The sequence below is a fragment of the Cetorhinus maximus genome, chromosome 9 (genome assembly GCF_964194155.1).
Source record: "Cetorhinus maximus chromosome 9, sCetMax3.hap1.1, whole genome shotgun sequence".
NCBI classification, from domain to species: Eukaryota; Metazoa; Chordata; class Chondrichthyes; order Lamniformes; family Cetorhinidae; genus Cetorhinus; species Cetorhinus maximus.
The window spans coordinates 39,308,733-39,327,343 of record NC_135887.1 but is presented as its reverse complement, the minus strand read 5'-3'; the positions used below and the strand labels follow the sequence as shown (position 1 = coordinate 39,327,343).

General features: G+C 42.4%; 1 pseudogene across 1 annotated transcript in view; it reads right to left on the bottom strand.

The window, feature by feature from the left end:
- Positions 1-18,611, bottom strand: part of LOC144684301 (eosinophil peroxidase-like) — a 69,104-nt pseudogene that overhangs the window by 13,364 nt on the left and 37,129 nt on the right. The window contains exons 8-13 of the transcript XR_013577472.1: positions 17,163-17,292; positions 16,416-16,620; positions 15,003-15,379; positions 8,315-8,449; positions 6,340-6,602; positions 1,330-1,500 (exon numbers count right to left, since the gene is read on the bottom strand). The product of XR_013577472.1 is annotated as an eosinophil peroxidase-like (transcript). The remainder of the gene's footprint in view (positions 1-1,329; positions 1,501-6,339; positions 6,603-8,314; positions 8,450-15,002; positions 15,380-16,415; positions 16,621-17,162; positions 17,293-18,611) is intronic.

Sequence of the window (18,611 nt, the reverse complement as noted above, 5' to 3'; positions counted from 1 at the left end):
TCAGTAATGGCTATTAGCTCAAACTCATCTTTCTCTGAAGAAGGGTCATACGGACTCGAAACATCAACTCTGTTTCTCTCTCCACAGATGCTGTCAGACCTGCTGAGTTTTTCTAGCATTTCCTGTTTTTGTTTCATTTATCTCTATTTGTGCCATTAATTTATCTATCTGGTTACAAATGCTTTGTGAATTAATATATCGGACCTTTAATTTTAACTTTTTTATATTTTTCCCTAATGTAGCCTTAGTTGTTGGTGTACCATTGTTAAACCCTGTCCCTTCCTGGCACAATCTACTTGATTTTGCTCAAGTCACTGCTTTGCTAAACAGACTTGACTTTTTTTCAATCGGAATTTTATGGGATGTGAATATCATGGGCACGGCCCATCTCTAAATGCTCTTGAGCTATAGAGCTTGCTAGGCCATTTCAGAGTTAAGAGTCAATGACATCGCTATGGGATTGGCGTCCCATGTAGGCCAGACCAGGAAAGGATGGCAGATTTCCTTCTCTGAAGGGCATTAGTGAACCAGATGGGTTTGTACAACAATTAATGATGGTCACCCAACTAGCTGTCAATTCCAGATTTATTAATTAATTGATGTCACCAGCTGCCATGGTCCCCAGAGTGTTAGCCTAGTCCAGAAACATTGCCACCAAACCACCTTCTCCCCTTCTCCAGGCTCAAAGGTTTACCCTTACCTGAATCCTCTCTGAACTTTCTCTGCTTTAAAAAAAATAACCCCAGCTTCTCCGTTTCTCCAGGCAACTCATCCCTGGTACCTTTCTTGTAAATCTCCTCTGCAGCCTTGAAATCCTTTCTAAATTGTGGTGCCCAGAATTGGGTGCATATACCAACTTAGGCTTAACCAATGATTTAAAGTTTAGAATAAAGTTAAAAACAAAGCACTGACAGCATCTGGGGAGAGAGAAACAGAGTTGACCTTTCAAGTCCGTATGACCTATAAAAGTTCTTGCTTTTGGTCTCTACTGATAATAACTGCGAGGCAGGAGGTGGGGCATGGGGAAATTCAGTGGTCAGGAAACTGCAAACACCTTTGCTATTCTTTTATTTTTAACTCACAGAGCACTTCCCAGCTCCTCAGCCAGTGCTTACCCAAACGCTACACTACACTGGACACCAATCAGCCTTTCCACATCATTTCTAATCAGTACTGGGGCAAAGCCACCATTCTCAGCGAGTGAAGCCAATAATTCCCTGTTGGCTTCTTGATAATGTAATTCTAGATAATGAAATTATTGGATTAACTGACAGTTTAACAACATGTTTTTCTAAGCTGCATTCTAAACTGTGTTGGTTTTCCTCTTACCTGGGAGTCCGTGATCCCGGGAATGCTGCAATTTCAAAGAACCAAGATCCAGGGCTAAACGAGTGGTCAATTCAAACAGCTTCTCCCGCAATTCACCTGGCATCATCTTGTCCTTTACCTGTAGTTTGGCAGGCCTGCCCAACAATCCTCGAATGAGGGGATTGACGCCACCTAATACACACACACACACACACACAAAGACACACACACACAGAAATACACCTACACACAAATACACACACAAAGACACAGTAAAACATCCTTTGATAATACATTTCCTGGTTAATCATTCCACTCTCTAAACTATACCTCGAAGGAAGTTAGAGTGACCAAGACCTCAACAGGAGCAGCAAAAAAATATCTATGATAAAGATTATTACCCAACAAAAACAGCATTGTTTAAGCAAGACACAAAATAATATTGCAAAAAGTATTGTTGTGAAACAGACAGGCCCCTGAATTTCTGAATGTGGTCTCCCAGCCTCTGTCAGAACTTCAGTGGAAATGCTGCAAAAAAGGCATAAATGGCCAATTTTAGCCATTCACAATATTTCTCCAGAAAATTCATCAGTCTTCCGCTGGGTTGGGGCAATGATATGGAAATTCTGGGTAATGCAGTTCGATTTAGTACTTTAAAGGGGCTGAGAAAATATATGATCATTTGAAGGCTATAAGAAAGAAAATAAATTGTTAGTTTGATGTGTTTGAAACAAGGCAGCTAAATGGGTATAAGGGTATAAGAAAGAGTGTAGTATGGTACAAAAGCAAACTATTGTGGTTGCTGGAAATTTGAAATAAAAACCAAAAATGCTGGAAATGTTAATTTTGTTTCTCTGTCCACAGATGTTGCCTGACCTGCTAAGTATTTCCAACATTTTCCATTTTAATATTTTATGGTAATTTGCTCTTTGTTTCTATATATTTCTCTGTTCCTAAGCTATCTCTGTCAGCTTTATAAAGATATCAGGCTCCAACTTTAAAGAGTAGTTCATCTGTTCTCCTGATTGTGGGAAACATTTAGCAGTCAAGCAAAGCAAGAGTTGGAGATTGAGCTGGAACACTGCAGCACCGATTCTATAACCATTCCTGTTTTCTTATATATTCTTTCACAGGATGTGGATATCTCTGGCTAGACCAGCATTTATTGCCCATCCCTAATTGCCCTTGAGAAGGTGGCGATGAGTCACCTTCTTGAACCGCTGTAGTCCATGTGGTGTGGGTACACCCACAGTGCTGTTAGGAAGGGAGTTCCAGGATTTTGACCCAGCCACAGTGAAAGAATGGTGATATATTTCCAAGTCAGGATGGTGTGTAGCTTGGAAGGGAACTTGCAGGTGGTGGTGTTCCCATGCACCTTCTGCTCTTGTCCTTTGGGGTGGTAGAGGTCACGAGTTTGGAAGGTGCTGTCGAAGGAGTCTTGGTGAGTTGCTGCTGTGGCCATCTTGTAGATGGTACACACTGCGGCCACTGTTTGTCAGTGGTGGAGGGACTGAATATTTAAGGTGGTGCATGTGGTGCCAATCAAGCGGGCTACTTTGTTCTGGATGGTGTTGAGCTTCTTGAGTGTTGTTAGAGCTGCACTTATCCAACCAAGTGGAGAATATTCCATCACACTCCTGCCTTGTGTCTTGTAGATGGTGGACAGGCTTTGGGGAGTCAGGAGATGAGTTACTCTGTAGAATTCCTAGCCTCTGACCTGCTGTTGCAGCCACAGTATTTATATGGCCTGTCCAGTTCAATTTCTGGTCAATGGTAACCCCCAGGATGTTGATAGTGGGGGAGTCAGTGATGGTAATGCCATTGAACACTGAAGAGGAGATGGTTAGCTTCTCTCTTGTTGGACGTGGTCATTGCCTAGTACTTGTGCAACATGAATGTTACCTGGATCTTATCAAATGAGGACTAAGGGTGAAATATTCTGGCCCAGACAGCGGTGGGAATCGTGGTGGATGGGGGATCTTAAGTTGGCGCGAGGCCAAAAATCAGTTTCCCAATGTCAGGATGAATGTTTGAAATTCTGTTCTTGTGACTTTAAAGGTCCCAAGTTTCCCAACAAACAATGTCGGGAAGCTCTTTAGCATGCATTAACTTGTCACGCATGGTCATTTAAAGGCCAGCTCGCTGGAATTAAGTTCTGTGCCAGTCAGAAATTAGGATGTTCACTTCACAACTGCACATAATTGGTCTGCACCTGGCAAGGTAGACTTTTCCCATGATTAACGGTGAGTTGCTGCTGCATTGTCTTCTTTGGGGTGCATCTGTAAATGCCAGCCTATGCTTGAGACTGGGTAGTGGCAGTGCAAGTTGCATGGAGGATGACCAAGGAAGGGAATAAAGGATGGTGGGGAATGGTGGAGCAGTGGCAGTATAAAGGTGGAATGGATAGTGCAGGCTGTCCAGTTGCTTGGAATTTCAGCCCCATAAGCTAACGTCAGGGATGGTGACTTCCTGCCTGCCCCTGCCGGAAGAATCAGCGAGTACTTCGTGGATGCATATTTAACAAGGTGACCAGTGCAAGATCTTGCATGGTCAGCCCTCCCAATGGGAATCGGGAATCCCAGTGGGAATCACTCCAAATTACACTCCCGCCACTGAACTTAGACTTCAGAGTGGAAGGTTCCACCCTAAATGTTGTCCCGGTCTTGCTGCATATGGTCGCAGGCTGCTTCAGTATCTGAGGAGTTGTGAATGGTGCTGAACATTGTGAAATCATCAGCGGACATTGCCACTTCTGACCTTACGACCGAGGAATTGTCATTGATGAAACAGTTGAAGATGGTTGGGCCTAGGCCACTAACGTTAGGAACACCTGCAGTAGTGTCCTGGGACTGAGAGGATTAATCTCCAACAACTACAACCATCTTCATTTGTGCTAGGTATGACTCCAACAAGTGGAGGGTTTTCCCCCTGACTCCCACTGACTTCAGCCTAGCCAGGGGTTCTTGATGCCACACTTGGTCAAATGCTGTCTTGATGTTAAGGGCAGTCACTCTCACCTCACCACTGGAGTTCAGCTCTTTTGTCCATGTTTGGACCGAGACTGTATTGAGGTCTGAAGCTGAGTGACCCTGGCAGAACCCAAACTGAGCGTCAGTGAGCAGTCTATTGCCGAGTAAGCATTGCATGATAGCACTGTTCACGTGCCCTTCCATCACCTTGCAACTTCAGTAGACTGATGGGGAGGTAATTGGCCCAGTTGTATTTGTCCTGCTTTTTGTCAACAGACATACCTGAATAATTTTCCACATTGTTCAGTTGATGTAACTGTTGTAACTGCACCGGAACAGCTTAACTACGGACACAACTAATTCTGGAGCATAAGTTTTCAGAACCATTGCCTGAATGTTGTCAGGGCCTATAGCCTTTGCAATATCTAGTATCTTCAGCTGTTAACCGTTGATATCATGTGGAGTGAATTGGATTGGCTGAAGAGTAGCATCTGTAATGCTGGGGACCTCAGGAGATGGCTTATTCACTCAGCACTGCTGTCTGAAGATGGTTGTAAATGCTTCAACCTTATCTTTTGCACTAATGTGGAGCCTCCTCCTCCAGTTAGTTGTTTAATTGTCAACCACCATTCATGACTGATAAAAGCAAAAAACTGTGGATGCTGGAAATCCAAAACAAAAACAAAAATACCTGGAAAAACTCAGCAGGTCTGATAGCATCTGCGGAGAGGAATACAATTAACGTTTCGAGTCCATTCATGACTGGATGTGGCAGGACTGCAGAGCTTAGATCTGACCTGTTGGTTGTGGGACCACTTAGCTCTGTCTATCATTTGCTGTTTCTGCTGTTTGACACACAAGTAGTCCTGTGATGTCGCTACACCAGGTTGATACCTCATTTTTAGGTATGCCTGGTGCTGCTCCTGGCATGCCCTCCTGCACTCTTCATTGAATACCACTCCTCCATGATGATGAGGGGCCGATGAATTTTTTTTTTGATGCAAAAACGCAAAGAGAAATTTGAACAAGCATCTCAAACTCTCCTACAATGAGTAATGTTATAACAAAATTGGTTTGAAACCATCAGAAATTAAAAATGGATTCCAACTCTAGGTGGGAAATATTAAAATGAATATTATTTAATATTACATGTCTGGATGAATTAGCTAATGTAATTTACATCAATGACCTTGAACTCTACCAACATTGAGCATTCTTCCTTCATAATTATTAAAGGCCCATTCACTGTCTTCTGGGCTGGCACTGGCACTGACTCTGGTACGAATATGACATGAAGACAAAAGGAAGTTAATTTCTTTTCCATCGACTTCAATAATTCCATGTATCAATATCAAATAGAATCACTGAAGTCAATGGAACAGAAAACTGGCAGAGGTGCATATACAGCTGTTCAGCCTGAATGTAACCAATTTTACCCTGTCGCCCAAAGTTAAAACTACCCCTCAATAAGTTTGTGTTGAGGGTGGAAATGAGTATCTGCACCTCCCTCACCCGCTATTACCCGTACAAATAACACAAGCACACAGCTGACATATTGAAGGCAGCAGCTAAGGGAAGCAGGTCCAGCAGAGAGCAAATGAAGGCAACAGAAATTCCAGCAACAGGGACTTGGGTTAAAGTCATCACGTACTAATAGCAGCAAAAGGGCAACTGAAGTGCTGGCACCCTAAGAGCTCCGTTCTGCATTGTTCAAAGTGCAAGCCCTAGGATGTTGCTTTGTGTTATCATTTATCCAATGGAATCATTTGCTACCAGATTCGTTTTTTTCTTTAAACAAGGGCACACTACAGACAAGTCAAAAATCTGAGGTCCACAGTGTTTGCATTATGGGGTGGCTGCTCTATATCATCTTTAGGCTGTGCACTGCAGGGTAAGGAGTATTTAGCTCTAAATCACATACCTCATTCACTCACAGCTAGAATCTAGTTACTGCAAACATGAGCCTATTTGCCCATTCAGGAAGTTGAACTCTGCTCTCAGTATCAGTGCAATGATTCAGGATGGGTGTGCTACAGTAATATTTACTTTTTTTTTTACCTACCTTCCCTGATCAGTCTCCAGGGAGTGAAGAAAGCCAGGTGCAGGTCAAGGTTTTTGAATTCAGGGTGTTCCTGGTAGTTTTCAGCAAGGCGGGACAGCTTTGGCTGAATGCTGAGGTGTCCAAACTGGAAAGTTGCTGTTGAGAAAACATTGGCAATACTGGGATCTACAGATTCATCGTATCCTTCATAAACTGGGAGAAATTTCTGCATTGCTTCAATCCCAAAAACCAGCGGGACAAAATCCCTGTAGTTTATTATCTGTAGCAGTGAGAAAAGTAAATATTCAGTGTAGTTTGATCTAAAAACAATAAACTCAAAAGGGATCAGTGAGTGTTGCATTGGAAAACAATCTGCGCATTGATTACAGGTCTGGCACAGACAGAGAGATTCAGCGTTTCTGCCACTGCTGGGGTTTGGGGGTGAGTGGTACAGAAAATTGCCTTCTCACCCCAGAACCTGGGCTAGTAAAGGGGATTCAGAAAGTAATAATCAGGTTCAGAAGCTCCAATGAATCATGGAATCACAGAATGGTTACAGCACAGAAGGAGGCCATTTGGCTAGTTGTGTCTGTGCCAGCTCTCTGAAGGAGCAGTAAACTTATTGACACTCCCCTGCATTTTCCCCAGAACCCTGCATATTTTTCCTTTATAGATATTAATCCAATTTCCTCCTGAACGTCTCATTTGAACCTGCCTCCACCATACTACAAGGAAGTGCTTTCCAGATCCTAACCATTCGTTGTGTGAAAAGGTTTTTCCTCATGTCGTCATTGTTTCTTTTGCCAATTACCTTTCATTTGTGGCCTCTGGTTCTCGATCCTTCCACCAATGAGAATAGTTTGTCCCTATCTACTCTGTCTAGACCTCTCGTAGTTTTGAATATCTCTATCCAATCTCCTCTCAATCTTCTCTAAGGAGAACAATCCCATCTTTCTCCCATCTATCTATATAGCTGAACTTCCTCATCCCTGAAGCCATTCTCATGAATCTTTTCTGCACCCTCTCTAATGCCTTCATATCCTTCCTAAAGAATGATGCCCAAAATCGAACACCAATCTCCAAGTGAGGCTGAACCAATGCTTTTACATGTTTAAAATAACTTCCTTGCTTCTGTATTATATGCCCCTATTGATAAAACCAATGATGTCATATGCTTTATGCTTCATTATGCATTATTGGCTGAGTGCTCAGACATCCATTACTCTCTTGAAACAGGTGTACCCAAGGGAAAACATTTATTGACTGTCAGCACTTTCTCTGCTTGATTCTGTCAATTGTGCAATGTTTATTTACACAAGATAAAGAGGTTTCAACTGCTTGTAGTTTCTGCTACTGACACTTTTGTTTGGCTTGAAGGGTATGAGGGGCCATAGGGGATTGGTAGGTGGATGGAACATCCAGCCATGTTCCAAAAAAGAAAGTAAAAATGCATTTCCTCATCTTGCATTTAAGTATAAATTCACTGAACTTGGCTTGGTTGTCTTATTTCATAATTGCTTCCAACATAGGCTTTAAGGGACTCCCACTGGTTATTGAATTTTGCTACTGCTTGCGAGAGACTGGGCCAGCTTGCTCCACCGTGTTTTATTAGTTAAAGCTCGACTGCATCACACCAGCGCTGGTATTACTTGCACTATTGTCTCGTTTTGGAAAGGTTGGCAAAGGGGCATGAGGAAGACCTATTGAACTTACCTGTGAAGGCTGGTGAAGCACAAGCCCTTGAGCAGGTGGCCCAACTCCATAAAAACTGGGGAGGGCTAGGAGATACCTCCTCCACCGACATGGAGCTGGCCACATTGGGAGCACAGGGTGTGGGCTCGTGCCCTGTACCAACCTGCATCCTTATCCCATCCTGGTGAACATTGGAGCACAGGGAGTCAACTGAGAACCCCAGAATCGGCTCTGGCTACATTTTCAAAGGTCCATGCGTTCTCCCCAACTTTTTGAAAACCTGATTCATATTCTCATGATGTGGTGAAAAGCTCCCAGGATTTTCCTCGACTCCAGATAGGTCGTATCCCCGCTCCAGTGTGGGTTAAGTCTTTTCAGCTTTCTCGCCACATGATGGTGTTCCCATAGAAATATTATATGGAACGATAAAGTCCCCATTCACACATACATCACTGCCAGATGACAATTATTGTCAAGTTTGCAAGTATTACTTCTACAATATTAATGAAAGAGGGTGAACATAAACAAAAGAAATAATGAATAGGACAAGAATCCGGGCATGGATTCATTAAAGGATGCTCTATGATCGGAGAGGTAGGGAATCTCAGTAGTTTCACAACACATGTGCCTTCTTCAGAATAGTGCCATGACATCATTTACATCCACTTGAGTGAGCGGATGAGATTTTGGATTAACATATCATCTGAAAATGACACCTCTGACAGTGCAGCACTCCCTCGGTATTGCACTAGACTGTCAGCCAGAACTATGTGCTCAAATCTTTGGAATGAGACTTGAACCTGTGATCTGTATGACATACAGCGCAACTGACATTAACTGATGACTAAGGATGCAGCTATCAAATGTAGCTTTTGCCCTGTGGTATCACTCCCATCACTGAATCAAAATGTAAAGCTCCACTCCAGACACCTGAGCAGTCTAGGCTAACATTGCAGTGCTGTACTAAGGGAATGCTAACTGTAGTAATTATGGTTTTATTTAGTATGTAATGTACCTTTAAGAATAATACTTGTTCGGCAAGATCACATGATCTGTAGTAACCAATAGGAGAGCAGTGTGGGCTACCTCAGCAGTCAGTGTAGAGACAGAGTTGGGGTAGAATATTGCTGTCGGCCTGTGGGGGCCGGCCTGACATGCCGACGCGCGATGATGTCGGGCGTGTGTCCTAACGTCATCGCACGTCATTGCGATATTTCATTCGGTGGGGGCGCGCGCCAGAGGCGGCTGCGCCCCCACCGAACTGTCGGCGGCCTATTAAGGCCATTAAAAAAGTAATTTAGCTTGTTAACAAAGCTGCCCGTCCAACCTTAAGGTTAGCAGGCAGGCGGAGAGCCCAAGCGGCCTTCGCCTTTTCCAGGAAGCCTCATCTACGGGCAGGATGAGGTTTCCTGAGGGTTTTATAAAATAATTAAATACATTTTCCACACTTCACAAACATGTCCCAGCTCATGTGACACTCTCACATGAGGGGACATGTTTAAAAATTTTTTTTACTTTATTTATGAAAACGTTTTATTATCTACTTAACCTCCCTGAGGCAGCTCTGTGCGTAAAATGGTGGTGTGCAACTGATCGCGGGTGGTGATCGGCTCTGCGCCCGCCTGTGCCCGTGCCCGCTCCCGCCCCTGCCTGCCATAGGAAAAATTCATCCCTTGGAGTTGAAAGCACACGTGTAGTTGCTGCTGAGTATATTGCAAATAAACTTAAAGTTTCCATCCAAGAAGTGTCTGCAGATCAACTCTATCATTAATAGTACAACTCATCCACCCTACAACACTAACATTGCAGTGCTGTACTGGGGGAATGCTAACTGTAGTAATTATGGGCAGAATTTTGCCCTTGTCGGGCGGGCTTGGCAGGGGTGGTTGGGAAGCTGCAGTTGAGGCCAGAAGGCAATTTCACACTGTGGGGCCAATTAAGGCCCACCCAGCATGAAACGTGAGTGGCAGAGCTCAGCGCTGCCCTGTGTGGGCGAGGGGAGGAAGGCAAGCGGGGTGAGCACGAACTTCAGGCATGCGCGCAAGTGCACGCTTGATAATCTCCCAGAGTCACAGAGCTGCTTCAGGGAGATGAAGTGTTTTAAAAAAAAAATAAAGATATTTAAAATGTTATAAAACATGATCCCTCATGTGACTCTGTTATATGAGCAGGGTCAGGTTATTAATTAAATTTTAACATTTTTACTTTAATTTTATTTGCTTTAGGAAACCTCATCCCGCCTCTGGATGAGGTTTCCTAAAAAGTGCAAAGGCCGGCCTTTTCGCCCGCCTGCCAACTGTAAGGGTTGGGCGTGCGCCCACCCGCCGAGGTAAAAATTTTGCCCTATGTTTTTCTTAACTTTGGACTGTACCTTTAAGAATAGTCCTGTGATGTAAAATCACACGATCTGTGTAAATCAATGTGTTAGCAGCACAGGCTACCTCCACACTCAGTGTAGAGATAGAGGTGGAGTGGAAAGCACACGTGTAGTTGCTGCTGGCTGTATTGTAAATAAATCTAAATTTTCCACTTAGAAAGTTGACTGCAAATCAACTCTATTACAAATAGATGACTTGGCCACACTACAACAAACTGGTGATGAGGATAAATCAAGATAAATCAGAATCGGTACTATACCTTGCCCAGTGATTGTGAGTATCAATGTCTGTTTAAAATAACAGAAGATATACTCACCCAAAATGCCACAATTTGGTAGAATCGATCCCTTTGAGCCAGCTACAGATGATTGGGTTGTGGCATTCTTCTTTCAACCAAACAAAATCACAGGAGAAGAGAAGAGACGAGCGATCCCCTTGAGTACTTGAGGGAGCAAAACCTACAGTTTTATTCAAAGTTTGATAGCACCCAGTGCCCCAGATTGAACGAGTTCAAAGAATTGGTGGACCTCTTGAAGGGAAATTTTCAACCCAAGCCCTCAGTCACGATGCAGAGGTTCTGGTTCAATTTGTGAAATAGAGCCCCAGGTGAGACAATTGCTAGCGACGCGGTGAATTTCAAGCAACTAACAGAACATTGTGAGTTCGGTAGGACTCTGAATGACATGCTCAGAGATTGTTAGTGTGTAGTGTGAAAGAAGACACTATTCAGAGAAGATTGAAAGCTGAAGTGAATCTGGATTTTAAGAAGGCGTTAGAAATAGCGCTGACCATGGAAAGCGCTGTAAGAGATTCACAAGCAATACAAGGGCCGCAAAATGGCACCGTACTCCAAATCGGGCGGGAATAGTCAGCTGAAAGTGGCACAAAAAAGCCAGACTCCGCCGCTAAGGGGGAAACAGCCCCCATTTACTGAAAAATAAGAAGAAATAATTTAGCAGCTAAATTGAAGAACAATATTAATCGATGTGGAAACAATCAGTCTTTTAGCGATTAGCAGTTTAAAAAAGTAGAATGTTACTCTTGTCACAGAAGTGGACATATAATGAGACAGTGCAAAGAGAGAGGTAAACAGGCTTGCAAACAACAGAAGCCCAATGAAATTTACAGTGCAGAAGAGCCTGAAACCAAAAATCCCAACGTTAATTTATTGTTTAACATGAAAGTTGGGAAGACAGAGCCAATATTTGTTACAGTGCAAGTGAATGGAAAACCAGTGAAATGGAAGTAGACATGGGAGCTTCCGATGCTGTAATTGGAGAACACACTTTCAGATATTTAAATAATGGTGAACATCAATTAAATTTGGAACAAACATCTGCCAAGCTGGGAATGTACACAGGCGAAGAAATCCAAATAAAAGGTACCAGCAGAGTAACTGTCCATTATAGAAACCAATCGGCACAGCTACCAGTGATGGTATTGAAAGGAGGAGGACCAAGCTTTCTAGGACAAAACTGGTTAAGAAAAATCAACTTTGGCCAGTGAGATTTCAAAAGGAAGCTGGAAGAGTTCATGTCCTGAAAAAGGAACAAGGCAAAGTATGGCAGAAAGAGTCTGGAGAGTTCAAGGACTGCAACAGGATGAGGAAGGAGTGTGTGAGGACTCAACAACCTGGAGAAATGCAGTCTATCTCAAACAAAAACATGGAAGAACAGCAGAAGAAACCCAAGGAGACCCTGCTGAATGACAGAATTCAAGATGAAGTGAGTAACCTTTGCAAGGAAAAGAAAAACCTGTTGAAAGATCTTCACACACGTCAGGATTCCCTAGGTCAAAGTTTGTGTCTTTGGAACAGTACGAAGAGAAACAGAAATAATTCAGCACCTCTCTGAAGAAAATAAAGAACCAGTTGGCAGAGATGATTCATCAATGTTCAAATTTCCAGGAGGCAGCCAACAAATACAAAAAAGAGACAGAAGAACTGAAGAATCAGCTAAATGAAGTCAAAAAGACTTTGAAAAGTAGAAGAGCTTTCCAAGAGGCGAGCATATAATGATGTTTTGGGAGACTCGGCTACTGAACTAAGACAAGTTGAGATTTCACCTGAGAGAAGTCTGGCCGACAGTGAAGTCAAAATGAAGGACAAGACTAAACTCTGTGGTAGAAAGAAGAAAACAAAAAGGAAGAAGGTTCTGAAAAGACAATAAAATGGTGGCTGGTAGCACCAGGAAGGAGGAGGCAATAAACAAATTATCGAACTGTGCCCTACATTGATATTATTCCAGTCCCTCAAAATGGCTTGTTGGATGATGATGCTGAAGATAAAATCAAAGAGGTACAAGTAGCTTCCAAGGCCTTATCTGGAAAGAATTCTAGATGCTGTAGACGGATATGAAGAATTTAACAGGTGATTCATTGGAGACCAAGCTTGCACACTTTCCTTTTCACTGCACAACAATACCCCACACGATGACAGGAGCAACACCTGCAGAATTGTTGATGAGACGCCGTCTTAGGACAAGACTGAGCCTAATATTTCCAAATTTGGACAGGAAAGTGGAGAAGAGACAAGGAAACCAAAAAGCTATGCATGGCTTGCATAGCCGTGAGAGACAATTTACTGTTGGAGAAGCAGTATATGTAAAGAATTTGGGTGGAGGACCGAAGTGGTTACTGGGTAAAGTAACTTCAGTGACCAGATCATTATCAGTACATGTGGAAGTGGAAAGCACGGTCACCTGTAAGCATGTGGACCATTTAAGAAAAAGAGAGATACCACAACAAGATATGGTTCCACCTGTAACCATTACTGAATCAGTGTTTCCTGTTCAAGATGCTCAACCAAGGACTGACATGCCCAATGTCTCTATCAGAGTGGAAGACACTGAACTGCAAGTGCCCACTGAGGTAACTGATGTTCATGCAGTTCCAGAGAATGTGGGTCCTGAAAAAGAATTTGAAGTTGTGGAGCTGTGATGTTCCACAATAATCAGGAAACCACCTGAAGGACTGGACTTGTAAATTTCATGAACTATGTAAATATTATAATGTCATGAGATAAGTGTACTTGTAAATACAATATGCACAGCAAAGTTAAAGGGGGAGGAATGGCGTAATTATGGTTTTGTTAAATGTTGGACTGTACCTTTAAGAATAGTCCTGTGACGTAAGATCACATGATCTGTGCTAACCAATGTGTTACCAGTGTGGGCTACCTCCACAGTCAATGTAGACAAAGAGATGGAGTTGGAAGTACACGTGTAGTTTCCGCTGGTTGTATTGTAAATAATCTAATGCTTCCGCTCAGAAAGTTGTCTGCAGATCAACTCTTACAAACAGGCGACTCCGCCACACTACAACACTAACATTGCAGTGCTGTACCGAGGGAACGTTAACATTGCAGTGCTGTACCGAGGGAATGTTAACATTGCAGTGCTGTACCAAGGGAACGCTAACATTGCAGTGCTGTACCGAGGGAACGTTAACATTGCAGTGCTGTACCAAGGGAACGCTAACATTGCAGTGCTGTACCAAGGGAACGCTAACATTGCAGTGCTGTACCGAGGGAATGTTAACATTGCAGTGCTGTACCGAGGGAATGTTAACATTGCAGTGCTGTACCGAGGGAATGTTAACATTGCAGTGCTGTACCGAGGGAATGTTAACATTGCAGTGCAGTACCGAGGGAATGTTAACATTGCAGTGCTGTACCGAGGGAATGTTAACATTGCAGTGCTGTACCGAGGGAACGTTAACATTGCAGTGCAGTACCGAGGGAATGTTAACATTGCAGTGCTGTACCGAGGGAATGTTAACATTGCAGTGCTGTACCGAGGGAATGTTAACATTGCAGTGCAGTACAGAGGGAATGTTAACATTGCAGTTCTGTACTGAGGGAAAGCTGCACTGCCAAAGATGCTATTTTTCAGATAAGTTATTAAACTGAGTCCCCATTGCCCCTCTCAGGTGGACATGTTATTTGAAGAAGGGCCCCTCAATAACCCTAGTGTCCAACATTTCGCTGTCAAGCAATATCACAAAAATAATCACACTATCTGCTTATTTCTTTCATTCCTATGGTGGTGAGGGTGAGTACAGATTTGCCAGCAGCAGGCTGGGATTTTATATATAGGGCTAAGAGTAGTATTCATGCTTCTCACAAAATCTTCAACTGAAAACCTGCCTTTACCTGAGTGGCCTTTTTACACATCACTGGTAAGACCGTATTGCATAATAACAATGGATGGAATGTGCATATACACACCACCATGGGTACCTCAAAATTGCAACTGACATTACACCCAATTCTCATTACAAGTATTACAGATAGTCTTGCACCTGGTGTGCCCGGCTGAAGAAAATGGCAGTGATCGTATGGGTAACAGGAACAGGCTGCAATGTGGTGTTGCCAATTTTGACCAGCTAATAGCCTGTTCGAACTGGGTGGCAATTTTCCCAGTATCCTTTATTTTATCTAATATTTCCATTATTTTTGTCTTTGGATGTCTTCCAACCCCTGCAAGATCATTTGTTACATGATAATCTCCTAACACCTTTCAATCTAAATTCCTGTGAAGGGTGTTATACAATTGCAAGGGTGAAGCTGTATATGTGAAAGGAATGCCCTGTATGAAGGTGGCATGTGACAGGATTTCTTGATCCAGCCGTTACTCACCAGCAATAAAACATGGAGTTGAATTTTGACCGGAGAAACAGCCTTCCCCCATGCCTCCACAAAGGTTGCTTGAAATGGTGCTAAATGGTAAATATTCCAATCCATTGTCAGAGTATTCCTCATTGACAGCCAACAGGCCAAGCTCATTGGTGAGGTTTCTGAGTTTGTTGGCCAGACACTCTGTGCTGCCATAGACTTCATTAACATCAAGGAAAGAGGTCAGGGCATTGATCTGCTGACGAGTGTTAAAGTCTCCAAATAATGAGCCCAGTTCACCACTTCCACACGCAGGAGCCGATCGGAAGAAAGGCAAGCAGGTGTTCCTATCCTTGATCCTGGTGTCCTTTGGGGGTATCTGTCAGGAAAGATATACAACACTTTTAGGTGTGATGGGAAGTGGAAGAAACTCTGTATGGAGTCAGTGGCTAGGGAAATTCCACAAGGAGTTGTCCTGTGTCCTGCTGGGTCCAGTCATTGTTTATCTGCTAAGGACACCAAGATACATGGCTTGGTAACTGGTGTAGGTAGGTGAATAGTATTCCACAGTGTTCAAACAGTTCTGAATAAATCAAGTGAATGGGCTAAGGGATTATTGCTTGGTTTGTAGAAATGTGAAATAATGCAGGTTGGTGTAGCAAATATGAACTACACATGGATAATGAATGAAGGCATATTTTCAAATTAAGCACAAGTCAATCATGCGGGAAAAAATATCCAAACAATATATAGCTGTGATAAGTTACAGTATGCAAATCAAGGACAGACACAGCTCAAGGTATTAGAGCAAAAGGAAAGATAAGTCACATTAACTCTAAATAACCCATTGACACCCACAGTTTTTGACCCTGGGCACTGACTACAGAAGGATGTTGCTTTGGTAGAGAGGGTGTAAAGAAGAGTGAAAATCAAGATTTCAAGAGCCCTTCTTCAATGTCCAGAACAAATTATGCAATATATCTTTACTAGAGCAATCCCACTAACCCTATTTCTTTCCAATGGTTTGCAATAGTTGATACCACATTGTTGCTGATCTGAAAGTGTAGTTCTACTCAATAACAGAGCCCCATCTTCATTTTCAGGAATACTTTTTCAATCAGATACAACATTTGATTCCTCACTATTCTTCATATTCCGCTTTATTTAATATTTCAGTTAATAAAAGACTCTATTCCTACTCTCCAAATCTATCACGTGTAAAGACTGCTGTTCAAGCCAGGTTAGAGAGTTTCCTATAGTTGAGAATTTTGAGGTGGATCTCCAGGAAAAGTGCTATTTTTGTAAATGTTTTTAATTTCACTGCTGAGCCTATGTAAAATGTATAGCTCATGGCTTTAGAGGAGGGAAAAGGACAAGTTATACAGAGAACTTCAGGAGCAGAATGGAGGCCTCACCCTTATTGGGAAACAGGGATATCCCTGAACACATGTTCTTTCACAATTGATGCCATCATTGAAGGTTTAGAGGCTGACATACACAGGACTTAAACCCATGTCGTGATTAATCCACTGACCCCACTGTCTAAGCAAATGACTTAACACTGAATCCAAGGGCGTCTTCGTTGGGTAGTTTCAGGATTTTGTTGGACATCTCTCGAACCTGGAGCAGAAGTGTAAAGCATTCATTACATAAAAACAAAACAAGGTTTATCCATCATTGAGCCAACTTTGCTGCTCCTCTGTGACATGTTAGTAATCGAAAAGGGCCCTGACAAAAGCTGAAGACATAACAACACCATACACAACAGGGCAGCTCCAGAGACACCCAATAGGAGGAGATATTTTTTATCCTGACTCACTAGTGCACTAATCAGCATTGCAGCCTTTCCAAATGATGCTGCAAATCTACAGCCAGTTATCACTGCACTTAGGAACAGTTTTGTGCCTGAAATCACAGGGAACTGCATTGACTCGATACAAAGATAACCCATAAAAGAATGTTAAAGGATGAGAAGAGAGAAGAGAGCTTCATCCTATCTGACTGGGCTGGATTTACCTCTAGGTGAAAGGACCCAGTACTAATGCACCTCATTGCCTGTCCCCAGTATGGTGGTGTTCACTACAACTGACAGTAATCAGAAACCTCTTCTATCAATCCCACAGCGAATTGGATTTATTTCTGCCTGCTGTGTGAACAGTTACCAGCGGCAGAGTGTATCCTGATAGTCTTTTATTTGGAGTCCAGCCCAGTGGAAGTGAAACCCCATCCTCATAGCGAGCAGGGAGCCATCAGGTGAGTGCTGGGTTAGACGCTCCCAGGCGAAACTTCCTCCTGGAAATCAAGGAAACAAAACATTCATTTCTTTTCCCCCAATTCGCCTGATCCAAAACTGTAACTTGATTTGAATAAAACTCACACAAGTGGCATCTCTATAAGCGAAGGACTGACAATAACATTCACAAAGTTTATTTGTCAATAGGAAGTTTGGCTAAATGGCAGGCAGGAAGTTTCTGCAGTAGTTTTGCTTTGTAGGAAAATTACAATCAACCTAACATTATAGATTTAATTTCGCTTCAAATATTTTGTTGTAGGGTTTCAGTGATTGGACCTATGACTGAAATTTTGATCCTAAAAGGATCTGAATAAGCAAAGAATCAGGCAGAAGTTTTAGTAGTTTTAGTAGTTTTACTATTTTATAGTTATAACGTGCTAAATGCCAAAACTATTTAGGCGAATATATTTATACAGTTTTAGCAAAAATGTCAATCTTGCTAATTCATGATTGAAAGATAAGATTGCCTGAAATAGCATTTTAATCTTGATAAGATATAAACATGGATGTTCTTGTACAATGTTTTAGAAGTTAAGGCTCGTGTGGAGAAGATACAGCAACTTCAAAGGTTGGAACCATTCAATTTCCATGTCATAATTTCTACATAATTTTAAATTGGTTCAGTAGTTTGAACAGTAAAAATCAGAGATGACAAGGGCAGTCATGGATACGTGAAGGAAAGACAAGCCAGGAAATGTCAGTGCTAACTTGGATTCCAGGGAAAATTCAAAGATTCATGCATCAATTGTGATATTTCAAAGAAGTATAATAACACTAACCACAGACAAGGTGTTAGTTTGAAATTGGAAAAGTGCTGACAAACCAGGTGAAAATTTACAGCTGAATTGCTGGAGGAGATGTTCAGAAAAACTGGGGAATTCATCACCTTTGCATCACAACAAGCTTTATGAGGTTGCTACTTTTCCCATAGTACAGGGGGCCATCATTGCCATCAGTGGGACCCAACAAAACATACTCTAAAATACTTCAGTAGGAAAGGCTCCACTTCCTCAATGTGCATCTACCCAAAGTAAAGAATATTCGTTACTGCAAACATGTCTATGGCTTGATGAAATCTTTTATAATCCACCTTGTTCTTTGCCAAACCTTTTCCTTTTCCACCTCTCGCTCTCTTCCTTTAAGACCCTTGCCAACATTTGAAGGATCCTACGTATCAATGTAATGCATGCATGGCTCTGATGAAAGGTTACGTTAATTCTGTTTCTCTCTCCACAGGTGCGGCCAGACCTGCTGAGTATTTGCAGCATTTTCTGTTTTTATTACAATTAATTAAATGCTTCTCAGGACAAGGTCCATT